A 21447-nucleotide genomic window follows, 5' to 3' on the forward strand; every position below is an offset into this window, starting at 1 on the left:
GACCCTTAACTCTGGGCCAGCTCTGTCCTTCACTGCAGGCACAACATGGAATATGTTCACTGAAGTTCCTTGTTTAGTCACTTTGTTAGAGTGTGATAGGCAGGGTCACTCTGCAGGTCAACTCCTGTTTCCTCGGGCCAACCCAGAGAGCATACTGGACAACATCCTTACTTCCTGAGAGAAGCATTCCAGTTAGGCATTCCCATATCCTATTAACCTAAATTAAATAATTCACTAACAGGGGGTTATTGGATAAAAGGCACAAGCTCAACAAATGCAGTTCATGTGACTGTGACCCTCATCTGCAAACCTGATGGCATGACCTCTGCAGCAACAGTTCAGGTCCAGGAGCACTTCTGAACCACCTAAAGGGCTCCCAGGTAGTGCTAGTGGTAAAGAATCCGCCTGCCAATGCAGGAGACACAAGAGACGCAGGTTCGATCCCTGGGTCAGAAAGATCCTCTGGAATAGGGAATGGCAACCCATGCCAGAATTCATGGCTAGAAAATTCCACGGACAGAGAAACCTGGCAGGCTACAGTCCATGGGGTTGCGAAGAATCAGACATGACTAAGTGACTGAGCATAGCTCACACAAAGGGCTTCTTAAAAATGCTGACGCCTAGCCTGCTGCAGAACAGTTATGTCAAAATAACCAGGAGAAGGGCCATTGCACTGGTATTTTTTAAAGCTCCCTTATGATTCTCATGTGCAGCTAAGTGCATTTCTGCTTTATATTATTTTCAGAGACAATAAATTCTTATTGGTTTCAGAATAAAAGTTTTTCAATGCCTTTTCATCCGGTAGAGCTGACCACCCTTAACTGTTCACCTCTAACTGTTGCTATAGGTAGTACTGCAAATGGCCCTTAATTCCTCATTAAAAGGAAATTTACCAGTTAAGAAAAAAAAAAAAAAAAAGGCAAGACTATTAGGAAAGGGGTGGGATAGCCTGGGAGGTAGCAGGGAGGTTCAAGAGGGAGGGGACATATGTATACCTATGGCTGATTCATGTTGATGTATGGCAGAAACTAATACAATATTGAAAGCAATTATCCTCCAATTTCAGAGAAGGCAATGGCACCCCACTCCAGTACTCTTGCCTGGAAAATCCCGTGGACGGAGGAGCCTGGTAGGCTGCGTTCCTTGGGGTCGCTAAGTCAGACATGATTGAGCGACTTCACTTTCACCTTTCGCTTTCATGCATTGGAGAAGGAAATGGCAACCCACTCCAGTGTTCTTGCCTGGAGAATCCCAGGGACAGGGGAGCCTGGTGGGCTGCCGTCTATGGGGTCGCACAGAGTCGGAGATGACTGAAGTGACTTAGCAATCCTCCAATTTAAAAATTAAAAAGAAAATAAAAGACAAAGGGAGAGCTCTTAGAGAAACTGTTGCTTAAAAGCAGAGATTCTGTACTCAATGTTATCCTGAGTCTAGTCGTCCTCCATAAAGATTTAGCAATTGTTTCCAAGTATCTTATGTAACCCAAAGCTGGGTGCCCTCTAGACCAGAATTAACATAGTATTGTGTCCACAAGCCAGCACAAGTATATCCCCAAAAGGCCTTGACAAAGGGTATGAGTCTTTGCTTACATTTCTTGAAAAGTGAGAGAGAAGAAATTATATAGCCATAAAACATAGTACAGTTAAGCTTAAAAACACCATCTTCCCAAAATCCCAAAATTACATCATAAAATAACAAGCGTCTCTAATATTAGCATCTACTCCCAGCTCTTTCAAAAAACACCCCGTCTCTCAAAAACTCAGCCTCCTCAGCATTTTTCATTTCTCTCTCCTCTTTTTCTAACCCATTCTTTCATTCTATAAATAGCTTTCTGTCCCTATCATATTTCTGTCATCGTTACTTTTTATGTTTTCTGCCCAGCGTCCATGATTTCTTTGTCTAGTAATACGAGTACTTTCCTCAGGAAACCACCCCCTTTCTTGAAAGTGTTTCAAATGTGGCTGAGCAAACCTGTCTCCAGGGCTGAGTGTGAGACCTGGCCGTCCCCTGGAATCCGCAGTGACTTGTCTACTCAGGGTGAGCACAGGCCAGTCAGGACGGTTAGAGCCAACAGGCCAACTTCACGACTGCTTAAGCTGTCAGACAAACAGTTTGCTCTTTCTTCTGAGGATACCACCCTGAGAGACAGAATACATCTCTAATAGCCCAAAGTGAGTATAGGAAGTCTGAGAATGAAAACCGACAAGGACCCAGAACACAGAGGTGGAAAGAAAGTGCCCTTGGGTGTAAGAGCATCACTCCAGTAGGTTAACCCCAAACCTACCAAGTGTTTGATGGAAACCAGCTGCACTTCAAGAAAAACTACCCTGTTTCACAAATGAAAGAGCAATTATTTTAAAATATATTGAGCTAGGTTTCTGCCACTTGAGACTGGAAGTTACATGCAATACAGAAACCAGTGCTTAGAAATTAGGGTTATTAATAAATAAGAGTCCACAACAGGGAATTGGCCGAGCAGCGCTAGGAGACCTCTATCCTAACTAAGTTAAGAAGTTGGAAGTGTTTGTTAAGAAGTGATTGACCTACTGCACCTGGGGATACAGAGCGCATGCCTAAGAAGGCTGGACTATTAGGAAATTTTGCAGAAAAGCTCTAGAACACAGGGATTTATCAAGTTACTCCTCACTAAGCTCCAGCAAGAAACAAACTTCCTTTACAAAGAACTTATATGCATGCTCACCTTACTGGACACAGAGAGAAGAACATAAAACCTTGCAAAGACAGACCCTTTCTACCTACAAGTAATTGGAGATGTTTTCAATTCTGTTTGCATTTTACTTGCCGGGTTAGAGATCCTAAGTTATCTGCCCCAGCCAGGATAAAGATGGAATTGAAGCTAAAAGTGGAATGGGAGATAAGATAGCAGGAGGAATCAATGACTTTCTCCCTCAGGCTTCTTTTAAACACGCCTCCACCTGTGAACTTCCTGTGACTATTTTAAAAAGAGACAGTCAACCCCAAGGAAAAGAACCAGTCATTGGACTGCAGATTAGGGAGAAGGGGAAGGCAAGATGGGACTTCTGACCCATCTTGAGACAGAGGCCAAACTGGAGAGATAATAGGAGCGATATTAGATATTGGACAGCTGGACAGAGCTTACTCTGGGGCCCACTCACCAGTATCTAAAGTCAGTGGCACCGACTTAAGATTTGTCTTTATTAAAATTTACTGACATCTAACAGAGCCCAAACATACTAAGCTTTTAAAGAAATTGTGTTTTTAAGAGAATCCTCAGTCAGTTGAACAAAAGCCTACACACCTAATTTTCTGCAGCTTTTCTTTTTTCACTTAGCAACGTCTTGGGAAGAGGTTCATACCAGTGCCTACTCCCTCAAGTTCTACAGATTTCATTGTAGAAAAGTTTTATAATCTGTTCAGCAAGTCCACTCTTCTGACCACTGACTTTTACCCAATTCAGAGACATCCTAAAGAACGCTGCAGTGACTATCTTTGTCTGTACTTAGGAAAAGAGGTTTTTTTCTTTAAAATTCAAGCCTGGTACTATGGGAAGGCCTGCCATGTCTTAGCCAACAACTCCTGGGAACTCAAACAAGCATTTGATCAAAACAATGACCTGAAAGCTATCATTATTGCCCATGTGTTTTGTGTTTCATTACCAGATCCTAGAGTCTTAGAAACAGCCGCCAAAATTTTAACCAAAGATCCCAGCGACAAAGAGCAAAGTTCCCCCAAAGACTGAAATGTTAAGACCTGACCTTTTGTAACGCTCCAGCTTCCCACCAGCACAGTCTCCACACTTCATTTCTCTTTTCCTTTCTGGTTGGTTTTGCCAGACTTCCACGGTTTCCGGGTATGCCAGTGGTGTGTTTGTTTTTCATTTTCTTGTGGCTTGTGAAGCCGCAGATGTGGGTGGGTGGTGGGACTCAGCACTTCACTTCCTTAGCAGTAAGTACTGCCATGGACTGCACACATACGGTTCCCATTAAAGTATATGGCAGGCACGTGTCTAATCTAGAGGGTGAAATTGGCAAAACTGAAACAGCTGTAGCTATTGAGCCTCCCTTTTGAATGGGTACTACAGGAGGTGAATAGTTCAGCCCCCTTTTCTAACCTGCTTACATGATTTCTTTCTTGCAAAGTGGTCAGTTTCTTTCTACTTCTGTTTATATATTCTAGGATTTTCCCCAAACTCTTCCTGGTTCAGTATTTCTTTCTTTCTCATTATAAAAAAAAAAAAGTAAAAAGCCATTTTGCACAGTCTATAAATACCAACGACAAACCACCACCTCCAGTGCAGGCAGAAACTGGGTGACCAGGTATTGGTGTATTTTAGAAGGTGTCAACTAAAAAGATGCACAACATGAGAGTTTCGAGTTAAGTTTTATTTGGGGCAAAATGAGGACTGCAGCCCGGGAGACAGCACCTCAGATAGCTCTGAGACACCGCTACAAAGAGGCAGTAGGGGAAGGTCAATATATAAGATTTTGGTGAAGGGGGAGTTCAGGGCAATCACGCATTCATTTTACAAAAGGTTTTCTGCTAGACATGAGGAGATGATGTCACCATTAAGGGGTTTAGGGCTTATCTAGATATGAAAAGATACAAGGATTTCGATCATGAAATCAGTTCCTGAAAATATCTCACTATCCAAAGACCTGTTCCACCAGTTTCCCTGGAGTACAGAGTGCCCCACTCTCCACCCTGCGTCCCCCTCAGGGAGTGTTGAATGTCAGCAGCTATGGCAGCACAGGGTTCAATCTTTGCAAAGGCAGATGGCAAATGTCCTGTTGTTCGGTTACTCTGAAAGTTAAAAGCATGGTCCAAACTTAAATGGAGAATCAGGAATCATCACCATAGAGATATCGCAGAAAATATAAAAATGGGCGAGACTGACCAGGAAGAATATATGAAGTCTGGCCGGCTTTGGAGGAACTGATCTCTAAGGGACAGGGTAAGGAACCATCAAGACCCAGTCAAAGATGTGGAATAAATATCTGTAAAGTTTAATGTCCCAGAAGTCAAGAGAGTGTCCTAGTTCATCCAGGCTGCTAAAACAAAAATACCATAAACTGGGTGGCCTATTTCTTGTTAGCATCTAAAGGCATCTGGATACCATTCCAAATGAAAGGAAAGCTACCCAAGATTAGACCTCAAGGACACAAGCTAAGGGTAGGACATCTGAATACCACTGTCATGACTGGCCAAATGAAAGAGCTGGTCTCCTTTGATAGGCTCAAAGCTTACGACCTCTCCTATTAAAAATAGAGAGGACTGTACGCAAACATTTCCATCTGGAAGCAATTGGTCTTCCAGTCTTAGCCAAGCTTCTAAGGACGAGGAATCAAAGGCTTCCTTCATCCCTGGTATGCTATCATGCTGTGTACAAGCACCAATTGAGCTGAATGGACTCCCCGTCTCTTCCACCCTCAGGAGAACTCACTGGAAGAAACAGACATCCAACTGATTTATAATTCTGGACAGCCTTTCCCACATACATGAGAAACTATTTCTCACAGGGCTTTTCTCAGCTGTTGCCTTTTCCTGACGCAAGTGTCAAATGCTCCATCCCTATGGTGGCCTTGGGTGTTGGCACTCGTAAACCAGTATATTTCTGTCATCACCCGAATGCCAAAGCTTAAAGGATGTGTGTATTAGAGAAAGGCAGCTGCTGTGGCTCCCAGGAGGAAATTGCAATTAAGAAATGTTTTAGCACACAACTTCAGCCTTTCCTTTGGAGAATAAGGGGGAGAGCTAAAGGGGGTCCCAGCCAGGGGAATAGCTACATTCCCTCTGTAGAACCAGATACAAGATACATGAATATAAGAAGCTTGAAAAGAAAACACAGCAACGGGAAAGCTTAAAGATCAGAGCCCACGCCATGCCTCATTTTGCCCAAACCTTTGTCTGATGTAAAGCCCAGAAACTGTTTCCTTTGATTCTACCTGACAAAGCCCAGGGGTGAAATTTACTTCTAATGTACTTTGTATTGTGCAGACATAGCAGGAACCAATTGGAACTGAAAGAAAATGTATTTATATAAATGGTCATCTTATTCTGTTTTTTTTCTTTTTTAAAAAAAATTGGAGTATAATTGTTTTTGCTGGCTTCCCAAGTGATGCAGTGGTAAAGAATCTGCCTGCCAATTCAAGAGATGCAAGAGACACGGGTTCAGTCTCTAGATTGGGAAGATCCTCTGGAGTGGGAGATGGCAGCCCACTCCAATATTCTTGCCTGTAAAATTCCATGACAGAGGAGCCTGGCTGGCTATAGTTCATAGGGACACAGAGAGTCTGATACACACAACTGCTTTGCAGTGTTACAATGTTACAATACAACAATGTGAATCAGCTATATGTATGTATATATCTCCTCCCTCTTGGGTCTCCCTCCCACTTATCTAGGTCATCACAGCACCAAGCTGAGCTCCCTGAAGAGCTTACTCAGGGACAGTTTGCAGAGTGAAAACAGGAGACACAAAATCCTGTCTCCTCATGAGCCATCCAAGGTTCTTTCCAGAAGACCCACCCTACTCAATATCTTCAAAGGAAAAACTTAATGACACCTTCACCAGTATCACAATGGAAAACCTTGTGATTTAAGAGAGTTTTATGCCAATGTAAAATGCCATGTTTATTACCAAAACGCTTTCCAATCTCACACTTATACTGTTTCTTTTAAAGCGTATGGACTGTATCCTGCCAGTTTCCTCAGTTCATGGGATTTTCCAGGCAAGAATACTGGCATGGATTGCCATTTCCTTCTCCAGGGGATCTTCCCAATGCAGGGATCAAACCCGGGTCTCCCACACTGCAAGCAGACTCTTTACCGTCTGAGCCACCAGGGAAGTCCATGTTTTAGCACATAGCCCAAATATCCCAGACTTCAGCACCCAGGAGGTCACATTTCCCTTTCATACATAAATCACAACAGTTGGAACCCCTCATCCTTTTGATGTGCAATCTTTTCCAGGCTGTCTTAGTCCATTCAAGTTCAGGATGCTCTAACAGAATACTGTGGACTGGGTGGCTTCTAAACAACAGAAATTTATTTCTCACAGGTCTGGAGTCTAGAAATCTAAGGTCAAGGCACCTGCCTGCTTTGCCTTTTAACTGTGTCCTCACAGGGTGGGAGAGAGCAAGGTGCTCTCTGGACTTTTCCTTATAAGGGCACTAATCCCATTCACAGGGCTCTGCTCCTATGACCTAATCACCTCCCACAGGCCCCAGCCTCCTAATACTATCACCGTGGGGCTTAGGGTTTCAACACGGATTTGTGCTGGGGGAGGACATAAACATTCCATCTACATGTTTAGGTTAGCATAGGTTTTCCCTCTACTAACAGTTCCTGAGTATCTCAATATTTTGTGTGTTTCCCAGATCCTCCCTTCACCAGGCATTTAATTCTGGATTCTGTGAACTGCTTCTCCTTCCCTAAGGAGAGCCATCCTCAAGTAGAATAGAAACTCTTCCCCTTCACTTTTTATAGCCTAGCAGATACAAGCTACTTTTGAAAAAAAATGATGATACTAAATTTACTCTAAAAGCAATTCAAAGATACTGACTGCACAGTCCCCTGCTCCTTTAAGGTCATGATAAACCATGTTTATGGCATGTCCTATCCTCTACATCAGGCCACTTGCTCAGCCCCAAGGGTTTATCCAACAGCTGTCTGTGCTCCAGGTACCTCCACCACATCTCCAGGTGTAGGTCAAAGGGAACCCAGTCCCACAGAAAGAAGAAAGTGTTTTCCTCACCCTATTCTAAGCCTCATTGTTTAGCAGTGACTTCTCTCCAGAATGGCTGACAACTGAAACATCCATTTCTGTTGGAGGCAAACCCACTCCAGCTACTCCAGCCACAACCTTGCAGTTGAGCTGTTCACAGGAGAATTCTATGATGACTGATAACCTTCTTCCCAGAGTGTGTGTGCTTTAGCCTGTCCCCAGTTTATAGGACATCAATAGCTCAGTGGAAATTAGGTGATGCCGAAATTAGTTATTCCCTGATGGGCAGAATATTGACTCTCAAATATGTCTCTATCCTCATCCCTGGAACCTGTGCATATGTATGTCACCTTACAAGGTGAAAGGAACTCCAGATGTAGTAAAAGTTGGGGATCTTGGGATTAGAAAACTATCCTGGATTATAAGTGTGGGCCCAATGTCATCACAATAGTCCTTAAAGATAGAGGACATTTCCTGGCTGTGATCAGGGAGATGTGACCAGAAGCCTGGTCAGAGAGATGCAACATTAATGGATTTGCAGTGAAGAAACGGGGCCACAAGCAAAGGAATGTGGGCAGCCTAGAGAAGCCAGAAAAAGCCAGGAAATGGATTTCCCCTAGAGCCTCAAGGAGGAACACAGCTCTGCCAGCACCCTGACATTAGCCCACAGTTCTGACCTACAGTCTGTAAGATAAATTTGTGCTGCTTTAAGACACTAGGTTTGCAGTAACTTGTTATAGCAGCCACAGAAAAAGTAATTCCTTATTCGTTTTCAGTCTCTTCTCATTAAGCATAGAAAAGACATGGAGACGCAGTCTCACCTAGGAATATACATCCCTAGGAATATACTAGCAATATGTATTATATGTGTTACTCTTGTCATGTGAGTTAATCTTGGATGCAGTGTAGGGGATTCTGATACGCAGAAATTCTGTATTAACTTTAGTCATTCTTGGACTCCAGAAAACAATTTAAAACAATAAAGTTAAAGACAATTGGGATAAATTTTAAATCAATTAGAAATAAATCCTCCAGCTCAAGGTGTCTCAAGTTGTCTGAGACTATTGACATTTGGGGCCTGCTCATTCTGCGTTGGTGGTGGGAGAGCTGTCCTGTGCATTGTGGGATATTTAGCAGCAACCCTGACTCTACCCACTAGATACCAGTAGCCAATTGTCACCAGTAGTGACAATCAAAAATGTCTCCAGACATGGCCCGGTGTACCCTAGAGACAAAACTATGGGTGACTGAGAACCAATGTTTTATCCCAAAGGTATATTGAGGGAAAATAAAAGAAGCCGTCTTCCGAGGATAACTTGGCTATTTCAGAATAAGAAAATGTTCCATTGAGAAATATATGCTGGTAGGATATGTGTCAATCCCACCAGTCATTAGGTTCTCAATGCATGGAACACAGTTTGGGATACAAATATCCATTTCGCGTGATTTAGGTATTTGGATAAATTCATTGCTTTCTCCCCTAGTTTTAACACAAGCTCTTTTTCCATGAGTCAATCATTTTTCCTGGCAAACTGACTTGGAATGGCATTAAATAAGAAAGGTATGGTGGCTGCACTTGTAAGGGCATGGCGCGACTTCTTAGGAGATCAGGCTGGTGCTGGAGGTAGCTTCGAGTTACAGGGCACAGGCTAGTGGGCAGAGGGGATGTTGCCACAAAGCCACTGACTGAGAGGGGCAGCAGATTTCAGCAGAGGTAAACTAACTTGGGCTAAAGTTATCAGATGGGATCTGTTCTTAGAAAAAAACTCCACTGAAGTAGATGTCCACACATACAAACTTCTATTCCATGAATGAAATTTAGCTACATTAACCTTAAGTGCTGGCATCTCAGGCAGCCACATGCACAAGAAATCAAAGGTTATCTATTCTTCTCAAATATGGTAATGATCTAAAAATAGGGAAGTGATTTAGGAACTAAACAAAGCAACAGAGTTGGTTGTTTATAACCTGTGAATAAGCCAGTATGTGAATTCAGCAGACAACAATGTGAAAATGCAGACATCATTAGAGCAAACTTAATCCATTATCACAATCAGATGAACCCAAATTAATAAATTAATGGAACACTGAGCCCAAGGTTCTATTCTATAGCAAAATATCTGAGAATTTGGGTGACATCTTTTTTCAGACCATCAATAAGGTCAGCTGGGTGTCTTTTATAGGATAGTTTTTAAGTTGGGATTGTCTTTGAAGTACATTTATGATGTCCATTTGCCAGATGTGATAATAGTCCCTGGGAGCAGTATTTAGGAATGGAAAAGTAAGTTAAAAGTGATAGATAAATGGGATCTTTTTAGAAGGGTTCTACTTTAGATAATTTTTATAAATATATTCCCCATAAAGAATAATCACTACACAATTAGGAAAAAAACCATTTCTCCTTCAAAATAATTAATGCCCATTTCCCTTTTAGATTAGATTCAAGGTGATGCCTCAATTACATTACAGATAAAGGCACCATGACCACAAGTTTATAGTTCTCTTTAAATATTTCATGGTCCATTACCTCAGGGGAGATTAAGTCCCTATGAGTTTCTCCAGAATGAGGGCCGATGGATGGAAGCTTCAGAAAATCAGGTTTCAGAGCAAAATACAAAAAGAAATGTCGGTTTGTTTAATGAGAATGGTTTAGCCATAGACTGAGCTCCACTGGGCATCAGCTCCTCCTGAAGGGTCTGCATCATCAACTAAAAATGATTTAAAGGAGAGGCTAGGCTAGAGCCCTTAGAACAGCCTCTTCATGCTGCCAGGGTCCACTCCAGCCTCTGGTGGTGGCCATCAGCTAAGGCTCCCGGCTCCTGGGTTCTAAGAGGTCAGATGACTCTCCCAGCCCCACAGGGACCTGAGACAGCCCCCAGGGCACCAGGGACAGGAGGTGTGGCCCCTGTCCTGTGTTGGAGCCACTGGTCGTGACTGAGCGTGAGCTCTGTCAACAGCATGGGTCAGCAGAGAACACAGATGGCCCACTGTCTGTTCTCCTCTGCCCTTACTCCCCTCGCCATCAGCAAAGTGTTTTGTAATCAATTGACGATCCCATCCCTAATTAGTTAGGTCCCCTTTTGAAGTTTTCGAGTTTGCTCAAAATTTTGGCTCAAGGGAGCTCAGCTTGGTGCTCTGTGATAACCTAGAAGAGTAGAATGGTAGGTGGGTGGGAGGCAGGAGCAAGAGAGAGGGGATATATGTGTGTGTGTGTGTGTGTGTGTATATATATATATATATATATATATAGCTGAATCACATCCCTGTACAATATTGTAAGGCAATTATACTCCAATTTAAGAAAAGAATTAAAGCATTTTAGAAAGCTAAACAAAAAATTGGCTCAAATCTATTCCTTGAGTTGGGCTTCCCTGCTAGCTCAGTTGATAAAAAATCCACCTGCAATGCAGGAGACCCCAGTTCAATCCCTGGGATGGGAAGATCCCCTGGAGAAGGGATATGCTACCTACTCCAGTATTCTTGGGCTTCCCTTGTGGCTCAGCTGGTAAAGAATCCACCTGCAATGTGGGAGACCTGGGTTCGATCCCTGGGTTGGGGTGATCCCCTGGAGAAGGGAAAGGCTACCCACTCTAATATTCTGGCCTGGAGAATTCCATGGACGTATAGTCCATGGGGTTGCAAAGAAAAGAATTAAAGCATTTTAGAAAGCTAAAAAAAACTGGCTCAAGTCTATTCTTTGAGTGTATTTATAAACTGAAATCATTCATTCAATAAGGACCTAGTTGTGTCAAGCACTGTAGAAACACTGGGATTAAAGGGGTGAGCAAGAGAGGGGTGGACCCTGCCTTTCAAGGTGTTAACAGTCAAACATGGAAAATATACACATAAACAAGCACTCACTTGTTCCAGGATGGAAGGGACACGCTCTCTCTCTAATACCCGCTCTCCAGCCTCCCTCTCCAAATGAGGTAGAATGAGGGAAATACCAGACAGTGTAGGAGCCTGTAGCAGCAGCTTCTCACCCATTGGGGTGGACAAGGGGCTTGCCAGAGCCAGGGGCCTTCAAGCTGAGACTGGAGGGAAGAGAGGGAAGGGCACTTGGGGAGAGAATGAGTGTGCCAACAGAGGACAAAGCATGAAGGCCAGCAATCAAGAGAGCGAGGTGTTTCTGAGGAAGCGGTAGAAGCTGCTCAGGGCTGGTTTGTAGAGGATCGGGGGAGGGTGCCCAGCAAGGAGGATGGAGAAGTGGGCTTGCGTCCCTCTGCTCCTTGGTGTGACTGTGGTGGAGTCACATTAACTTTGTTGCAGAGGGAGTAAGGAAAACCCCATCCCCAAGTGCTGTAAGCAACACACCCGATCCCAGGGCATGCCTCTTGCTCTTCTCCAGGCCAAACTCTGGACCAGCCCAGACATCCCAGGTGCTGACCCACTCTGGACACTTCCTGCACACAGCCTAGAGGGGACACTGGTGGCAGAGTCTCTGTACTCCGTCTCTCTGTGTTTCCACCTAAGGTTGCTAGGAAGTTGCCACCCTCTCCCAGAAGGCGCCTGCAGACGGGGAGCACTGCACAGCGCAGGCTCCAGCCCCTGGGTCTGGTACCTGCATCACTGCCAGCAGACAGACATGCGCAGGGACCTCACTGGGATGCGCCCCCCTGTCATCTGGAGAGAGAGGGGCTGGAGAGCGGGTGTTAGTGAGAGATCAGGTCCCTCCCGTACCAGCAGGGTTTTATCCTTGCTTTCCACAACCCCCTCCCCAGGGGGGTTGACTGGAAAGGACATTCTGGAATGATAGACACTAATTCCAGCCTTTCTCTTGCACATCCCACCCGCAGGGTTGCACAATATGTAGAGTGGGAGGTGGGGTGATTATGTGGAGACAAGTCTAAGGGATGCCATCTCTCCATCTATACGGGGGTCCCTGCCCACACCTCTGCATCACCCAGCTCACTAATGGATGAAGAGAAAGCCTTCTCTGATTGCCTCTCTTAACGACTACCATTGGCTCTACATCTCATGAATGCACGTGCAAGTTCAGGCCCACCCTCCCCTGCTTCTCAGAGCCGGCAGCTCTCCTGGACCTTGCTTGGCACACAAAGCCCCCGGAGAATGCCCCACGTCCTGAGAAGTGGATCACGTGGTGGCCAAGTATTCTTGGTAGGCACATAGTACATCCAGTGGAGGCCGCAGATGCTGACGATTAGCTCTAGAGATCAACCTAGGAAAAGAAGCTACAGGTTTATGCAGCTAAAAGTATGATGAGTTTGGTAGAATCTGTACTCTAACTTATCGATTGTGATGCTAAGGAATGACGGTTTATTTTTTTAGGTGTGATTATGGCATAATTGATGTATTAAAAAATAAGAGATCTTTCAGAAAGAAAAAAATGAAGTGAACGTTAGTGATTCAGTCGTGTCTGACTCTTTGCAACCCCACCAGGCTCCTCTGTGCATGGAATTCTCCAGGCAAGAATACTGGAGGGGGTTGCCACTGCCTACTCCAGGAGATCTTCCTGACCCAGGGATTAAGCTCGGGTCTTTTGCATCACCTGCATTGCAGGTGAATTCTTTACTGTCTGAGCCACCAGGGAACTGGGGTATAAACTTTATTAATAAAATCCTGTGTTATTCTCGGGCTTATTTCAATACAATGTGACAATGGAAGGAGAGTGGGTACTCATGTAGGTGAGGTGAGCTTGGCATTAGCTTATGATTACGGAACCTGTGATGGAGATGGTTGGATGGCATCACCGACTCAATGCACATGAGTTTGAGCAAGCTCTGGGATTTGGTGATGGACAGGGAAGCCTGGCGTGCTGCAGTCCATGGAGTCCCAAAGAGTCAGACATGACTGAGCAACTGAACTGAATCTGACTGATGGAGATTCATAGTACATACAGATTATTATTAACACATTATATTCTAGACTTTTGTCTGTGTTTGACAAACACTGACTTGCCTGTGCTTCCCTACTGTGGAGTTTTAAAGCGCATCCTTGGTAAATACATAAACTACTAGAGAGGGTTAAGATAACTGAAATTCTTTAAAAAGGCTTTAACAAATGGCATCTCACTAGATGAATAAAGGCAGAACAAAGTCTCCACAGTCCCTAATGAATTCAGCAAACCTGAGATTGCTTTTGAAAAGACCTTCTGCTGTGGATTATAGGTAAGTGAAAAGTTGAGCTCAGAAAATTAAAAGTAGATCACATACAAAGAAGGGAAAATCAGCAGAGATCACAAGTTGTGTATATATTCTTTCTTGGCAAAGATATTGTTAGATTTACCAGATCATCAAGACTGAACAACAAAAACACATTTATTCATTTTCTGAAAAGTTTTGAGTCCAATTCTCCCAGAGGGAAGAGATCCAATTCCAAGGAGCCTCCAGACCTCCCAACTCGGTTTCTGAGTGAACGAGCAAGGACAGGAAATCTCTGAGTCATTCTTTCTATCTCAAGGATGGCAGGTCTGGTCCTCTAGATGGACACAAGTTTTATTATCAAAGGGATTGGAAACACCCATGCTTAAGCCTATTGTGTAGGGATGTGGCAGGATTCAGGAAGTGAATCCAAACCCTCAGGCTGGGCTCGCTCTCAAAATGTCAGAGAAGTGAGAATCCAGTGAGCTGGTCACTTCATTCTAAGTTAGAACTTAGATGTCTGTCATGATCCAAATTCCTAGTCCAGACTTCAGTAAAAACTGTGCCAAGGTTTTCACGTCTCTCTTCAACTGCCACTGAGGAGCTGAATTAACAGACAAGACAGATAGTGACAACTCGAGCAAGGGGTCACCTTCTCCGGCCACTTTCAGGGAAGGTCAGAGTCTAATGGTGAGCTGCTGAGTTTCCCCTGGGCACTTAGCCCTTCACCAATATCATCAAACATCGATCTCTCAGCTGTCGCCTTCCCATTTTACAAATAAGAAAACCAAAGCCCAGAGAGGTTCAGAAAGTGACCCGAGGTCCTATAACAAGTAAAGTTGCTCAGCCTGGGTTTAAAACCAGATCTCTAACTACAGAACCCATGCCCTTCACCACAACATGAGCCCATCTTATTAAATGCAACAGAGACTAATAAAATATATCAGAGTATTTTCCCTCTGGCTTTGACCAAAGTGAAGACATAACCCTTTCATTGATTCGTTGGATAGGTCGTCTAGCTGTGTCCTTACCCCTCACTGCAGTTCACCTGTCTCCAGTACTGTGAAATTCCTGTCCTTCCAGAAGTTCATCCGGGCTCCAATCTGGCGTATGACAGAGTCACTCATACGTTTAAAGGCAGCCACTTGCCATGATGACTATTCTCAACAATACTGTATTTTTTTAATACTAAATACATACTAAGAGAATAGATTTCAGATGCACTCACCGTATACATACAAAGTCAGTAACTGTGCAAGGAAGTATGTTAACTAGCTTGACTATAATATCAACTTCACTGTACATGTATATCAAGTAATCATGTTGTATACCCTAAATATGTACAATTTTTATTAAAAACAAAAGATAAAAAAGTTTTAATTAAAAAAATTGAAGTAACTAGTTGCTCTTCATGCACACAGACACAGTGACTTTGGTGGGTTGAAAGTCAGAAACTATGAGAAAAGAAAGCCCTGAAAAGGATGCCTGTGATCATCAAAAATAACTTCTGATTGGAATTCAGAAGAGAGCCCCGTCTAAGGCAGAAGTGACCTGTTAACTTGCCAGAGAAACTGTGTTTCCCTGCCCAGAGAGGAAAGCACTCGAGCCCCCCAGATATCTGGGCCAGATGGCTGTGAATGCAGTTACAATGTCCTTCTTAACCCTGAAGGACAAGTTCTTTGGCAGGAAAACTGAATACAACCCTTTGGAAGGGTATAAATATTTATTGCCCTAACACCACTAGTACAACAATCCTGTGGCTAATAATACTCTCAATGCAAAGACTGACCATAGTACTCACAACCCATTACAGCCACTATTTAAATAGCATCTTTTCCATGATGTAATTTTTATACTAGTTGACCGTGAGCATTTGGAGCTAAAATAAGGCAACTTGTTTCTTCATCTGTGACACTCACATGGGTGCTGCTGCTGCTTAGTAGCTCAGTCATATCTGACTCTTTGTGACCTCACGGGCTGTAGGCCGCCAGGCTCCTCTGACCATGGGGATTCTCCAGGCAGGAATACTGGAGTGAGTTATCATGCCCTCCCCCAGGGGACCTTCCCAACCTAGGGATCAAACCCAGGTCTCTCGCATTGCCGGTGGATTCTCTACCGTCTGAGCCACCAGGGAAGCCCACCCACATGGGTAGGCCACCTTAAATCAAGTAATTCAAGTACTTCTTGCTTTTGAGTTCCATATTATGTTCTTCAAGAAGCTATCATCCATTAGGCTTAGTATTCTGTTGTATTTTCTGGAATTTCTCATGAATGGAGGTGACTAAATACTTGTCTGTGATGATAGGCCATAAGACATTCTTAGGTATAGCAAACTCCTTAATTTAATTAAATATGTGCAAAGGACAAATAATGACTCTTCCTCAAGACATCTCACAGTGCTCTGAAGTCAGTGGCGCAAATAGTTAATAAATTATTTAATTAATTAAAGTAATTGCAATTAAGGGATCAAAGAATATGCTTTTCTTAAAAGAGAATCATGGATTTTCCTATAATGTCACTCTCACTGGTTTATATTTTGTTTACTCCTGGATTTAGTTTGATTTTAAATGATAAAATTCCAGTGTAACGTTTTAAAAGGGAATTTATTAATTAACATAACTGAAGAGTCTTAGGGGAAAAACATCTTCAGGTATGGCTTGACCAAGGTGCTAAAACAGTGTTATCTGGACACTCTCCATCTTCTGATTTGCTTTCCTTTAGGTTGATTTTACTTTCATACAGTGTCTCCCTGTGTAGCAAAACAGCTCACTTTAGAACAATACCAATAGAAACAAAACAATACCAATACCAAAACAGCTCACTTTAGGCAATACCAATAGAAACAAAACCTTTCCTTCCCAATAATTCTAGAAAAACTCTGGGATTGAGTCTCACTATATTAATAAGGTCACTTGTTCCTTCCTACATCCAAAGAGGATAAAACATGCTGGTTTGTGAGATCAGTCACTTACCAGGAGGGGAGGAACTAGGCAGGTGGTGGGTTTTTAGTCCCCTTCAACTACAAAGTAAGATGATTTCTCAAACAAAAATTGACATGCTATTTCCAGAAAAGAGAAAAATGAAAACAAAGGAGACAAAACTCCTTTTGTAATCAACTCCATATAGCAAGGTAGAGTTTTAGTAAAAGCATTTGTCAAATGCGCCTAACCAGATGATCCTAATTTATGCTTTATTCTCTTGCGAAACAACAGTGATTGCTTTGTGGTGGTATTTGTGGATTATAATTTCATAAATTCTAAAAATTTGTTTTATCATTTTATTGACAGATACATTTTGAAAAGGGAAGGGATCAAGGGAAAATGCAAAAAGAGTAAGTAATATCTCCATGTTCATGCTGGATCTAATGCCATCATGGTAAATTTTGCTTATATTTACCTCCAGATTTTTTTTAGGTCCCATCTCTCACATATAGAAAAGCAGACAAAAGTTGGAGAACTGCAGATCTCTGAACAATGAGCCTTAGGGTATAATCGAACTCTGCAGGAGAGCCTCTAGCCTACTGAAGATTCTTCTGGCTGCTCAGTCTATGGTGTTTGGATTTATTTTGGATTTATTTGTTCTTAGATTTTTCAACCTATATTAGCATGTAATACAGAAGTTGCCAAGGATGTTATCAACAATAAAATTGGCAGAATGATCCATGCCTTAAAATGAAAGTAGAAATCAATGACTTTCATTGCTTTACACATGTAGTTGGTTTTTAGTGTCCCAAAATACTACTATCTTGTTTAACCACCATTGTAGACCAAGACATTCTATATAGGAAGATTTTCCAGATAATTGTTTTAACTATGTATTATTTTGATATATTTTTCTAAAGTGCATTATTTTATGTAGTAGCTTAGTGAGCATATATATCTGGGTCATAGATAAAAACACCAACTAAATGAATACATCAAGGACTTCCCTGGTGGTCCAGTGGTAAAGAATCTGCCTGCCAATACAGAGGACACGGGTTCAATCCCTGGCCTGGGAAGATGCCACATGCTGCAGGGCAACAAAGCTTGTAAGCCACACAACTGCTGAACCTGGGTGTCTAGATCCTGTGCTCTGAAACAAGGGAAGCCACCGCAATGAGAAGCCCACGCACCGCAACGAGAGAGTAGCCTCTGCACACTGCAGCTAGAAACCAGCCTGAGTGCAGCAACGAAGACCCAGCGCAACCAAATCAAATTTTAAAAATTAACACATCAAAAACCAGTGACAGTCTCATGGCTTACATTGCAATAACATACAGGGTTTTATGGATGTCAGTACTCTTGTCTGGAAAATCCTATGGATGGAGGAGCCTTGTAGGCTGCAGTCCATGGGGTCGCTAAGAGTCGGACAAGACTGAGCGACTTCACTTTCACCTTTCACTTTCATGCATTGGAGAAGGAAATGGCAACCCACCCCAGTGTTCTTGCCTGGAGAATCCCAGGGACAGGGGAGCCTGGTGGGCTGCCATCTCTGGGGTTGCACAGAGTCGGACACAACTGAAGTGACTTAGCAGCAGCAGCGGCAGACAATATATTAGATAACTTCAAACTCACAGGCAATTGATGTGTCCACTGTGTCCCACCGCTGCCAGATTGTCAGCTGTGGCTTCTTAGTGCTGAAGAGGGTCTTCCTTATTGCCATTTCCAACCTGTGGCAGAAGAGCAAAATAGGTAACTGAGCTTGTTAGAATTTGTTGAAAATAAAACCACATAGATCATTTAAGGAACTCTGCAGTGATAAGGTACCACAGTTTCAGTGCATAAACTATGTTAGGTCCATCAGCTCCTACGCTCTAAAGTCAAAGACAGCAGGGCCATGAATGCATTCTTAGAACCTTACCACAGTGGCTAATACCTAACTGGTACTCAGTAAATATGTGCTGAATGACTAAATAAATGTGCAGCTTGATGAAACTTAAATGTGGATTCAACCTAAACTGTTGCTGATAGTCCTTGGAAAGTGAGAAAATGTGGCAAAACCACATAACTTAGTGCTTGACACATAGAACAATAGGTGTCAATAATACTACATGAATCAGCATTTTGCTCATCTATGATGCTGTTTGCTTATTTTTAAAAATGATTTTCATTTGTTACAGAATTTTCAGAGGCTACATGGTATAATGGTACCATGCAGCCACTTCATCAAGACTGAGAATACCAAGTTCAAGTCCTGGGTTTTTCACATATTATCTAATTCTGGCCATGAGCAGTTAACATAATTTCTCAGAACCTCTGTTTCTCTGTGGGCAAATGGAAATGATCATTCAACCACATAAAAATGTACTAAATCCCAATCAGAGCTAAGGTCTATAAGATTCAAAAATGATCTATTGCTTTTCTACATCATATTGGTTCTCATGAAATTCAAATTGGAAAAGAATCTTTTATAAACTAAGAGTCAATTCCAACAATTAAATGGTATTGGGATTATTTTTCCATGAATGTTAAGGCCGTTTTTGATCACTGAAAATCATTCCAGTTCTTTGGTTTCTTTTTCTCTCACTGTATCATTCAGAGACAAATCAAAACAAGTAATGCCTTGCTTTTTTCAAAGTTTGTTTTTATTTGCAATCAATTTCCCCAAAGCCCAAGTTCTGGTTTTCCTTTGGACTGTTTTGTGGGAATGAGTTACATATTTTGTATATGTTTTGGGAGTGTTGGGGATAAATGTTTGCTTAAAGATCTTAGAGAAAGGTTTACAGGATTTTAATAAATAGATTTGATTGCTCAAGGGAATTTATTTCCCATATTGATCTAACAGGGATTCAAGGAATCAAGCATGGATAGGGAAGATAAAGAGTCTCTTTGAAACCAGCTCCTTTCAATATTAGGTTGAGATTCAGGGTATGCTAGGTTGCCAAGTTTAGCAAATAAAATACAGGTCTAGGTAAATTAGATTTTCAGATAAACAATAAATGAAGTTTTAGTGTTCAGCTCAGTTCAGTCACTCAGTCAAGTCCGACTCTTTGCGACCCCATGAATCACAGCACGCGAGGCCTCCCTGTCCATCACCAACTCCCGGAGTTCACACAAACCCACGTCCATCGAGTTGGTGATGCCATCCAGCCATCTCATCCTCTGTCGTCCCCTTCTCCTCCTGCCCCCAATCCCTCCCAGCATCAGAGTCTTTTCCAATGAGTCATCTCTTCGCATGAGGTGGCCAAAGTACTGGAGTTTCAGCTTTAGCATCATTCCTTCCAAAGAACACCCAGGGCTGATTTCCTTTAGAATGGACTAGTTGGATCTCCTTGCAGTCCAAGGGACTCTCTCAAGAGTCTTCTCCAACACCACAGTTCAAAAGCATCAATTCTTCGGCGCTCAGCTTTCCTCACAGTCCAACTCTCACATCCATACATGACTACTGGAAAAACCATAGCCTTGACTAGATGGACCTTTGTTGGCAAAGTAATGTCTCTGCTTTTGAATATGCTATCTAGGTTGGTCATAACTTTCCTTCCAAGGAGTAAGCATCTTTTAATTTCATGTAAGTATTGTCAAATGTTATATCCTATATTCTATCTGGCAATTATAGGTGAGATGATGCCTCCAAGAGTCAGAAAAGACTTCTTATTTACTTGAAAGGGCCTACGAGGAGTCTTAAGAAAACTGCAACCTTCAGACCATCTTTATTTGGTTAAAAATTGAGATATATTTTCCATCTGGAAAAGGGTTCTGTAGGGTGACCAGGGTCATCTGGAAGTTTCTCTCTTACAGTCTCTCATGTAGGTAATTACACAGCTACTGGGACTGGAGTTGTCTAATCACATCAGTAAGCTGCAGACCCAAGACACCTCATAGTACTACTGACCAAAATTTCAGCTGACTACTCTTGATTAAAGTGTCTACCCATGGCCGATCCATATGGCTTGGGTATCTCCCAACACGGCAGCTGTGGTCCTAGTTAGCATCCAAAGAATGAGTCCAGTGGCCCCTGTACCTGCAGTTTCTGCACCAGAGAGAGGTTCAACTAACACAGATCAAAAACATTTGGAAAAAAATTCCAGAATGTTTCAGAAGGCATAACTTGAATTTGTCAAGCACCAGCAACTATTAACACATCATTTACATTGTATTTACAACTATCTACACAGCATTTACATTCTTTTAGGTATTATAAGTAACATAGAGAGGGTATACCATATGGAAGGATTGCATAAAGTAAAAAGTGTTAGTTGCTCAGTCATGTCTGACTCTTTGTGACCCCATGGACTGTGGCCTGCCAGGCTCTTCTGTCCAGAGTAGGTAGCCATTCCCTTCTCCAGATATTCCCTACCCAGGGATCAAATCCAGGTCTCCTGCACTGCAGGCAGATTCATTCCTATCTGAGCCACCAGGGAAGCCCAGTAAATATATGGAAGGATTGCATAGGTTATATGCAAATACTATGCCATTTTATACAAGACATTTGAGCACCTGCGGAGTTTGGTAGCCTCCGGAGGTCCTGGAAACACCCACTTTTGGATATCAAGGGACAATTATATTCCAAGAGCTAACTCCTCTGCTTCTGCTTTTAAACTAAGCAAACTCAGCGTATTTGTTGATACCATCAACACACGTATTTTAGAGGTGATTAATATTGTCATGACACTTGTCACATGGCTTCTGCTCTCTAGAACACATTTACTTCAACAGATAAGAA

At 42.6% G+C, this 21447-nt stretch overlaps 1 long non-coding RNA gene across 1 annotated transcript in view; it reads right to left on the minus strand.

The window, feature by feature from the left end:
• Positions 1-21447, minus strand: part of LOC120879091 — a 236308-nt gene that overhangs the window by 178357 nt on the left and 36504 nt on the right. The window contains exon 2 of the long non-coding RNA XR_005724702.1: positions 18360-18454. This is a non-coding gene — a long non-coding RNA (uncharacterized LOC120879091). The remainder of the gene's footprint in view (positions 1-18359; positions 18455-21447) is intronic.

The sequence above is a fragment of the Oryx dammah genome, unplaced genomic scaffold (assembly GCF_014754425.2).
Source record: "Oryx dammah isolate SB20612 unplaced genomic scaffold, SCBI_Odam_1.1 HiC_scaffold_19, whole genome shotgun sequence".
NCBI lineage: Eukaryota > Metazoa > Chordata > Mammalia > Artiodactyla > Bovidae > Oryx > Oryx dammah.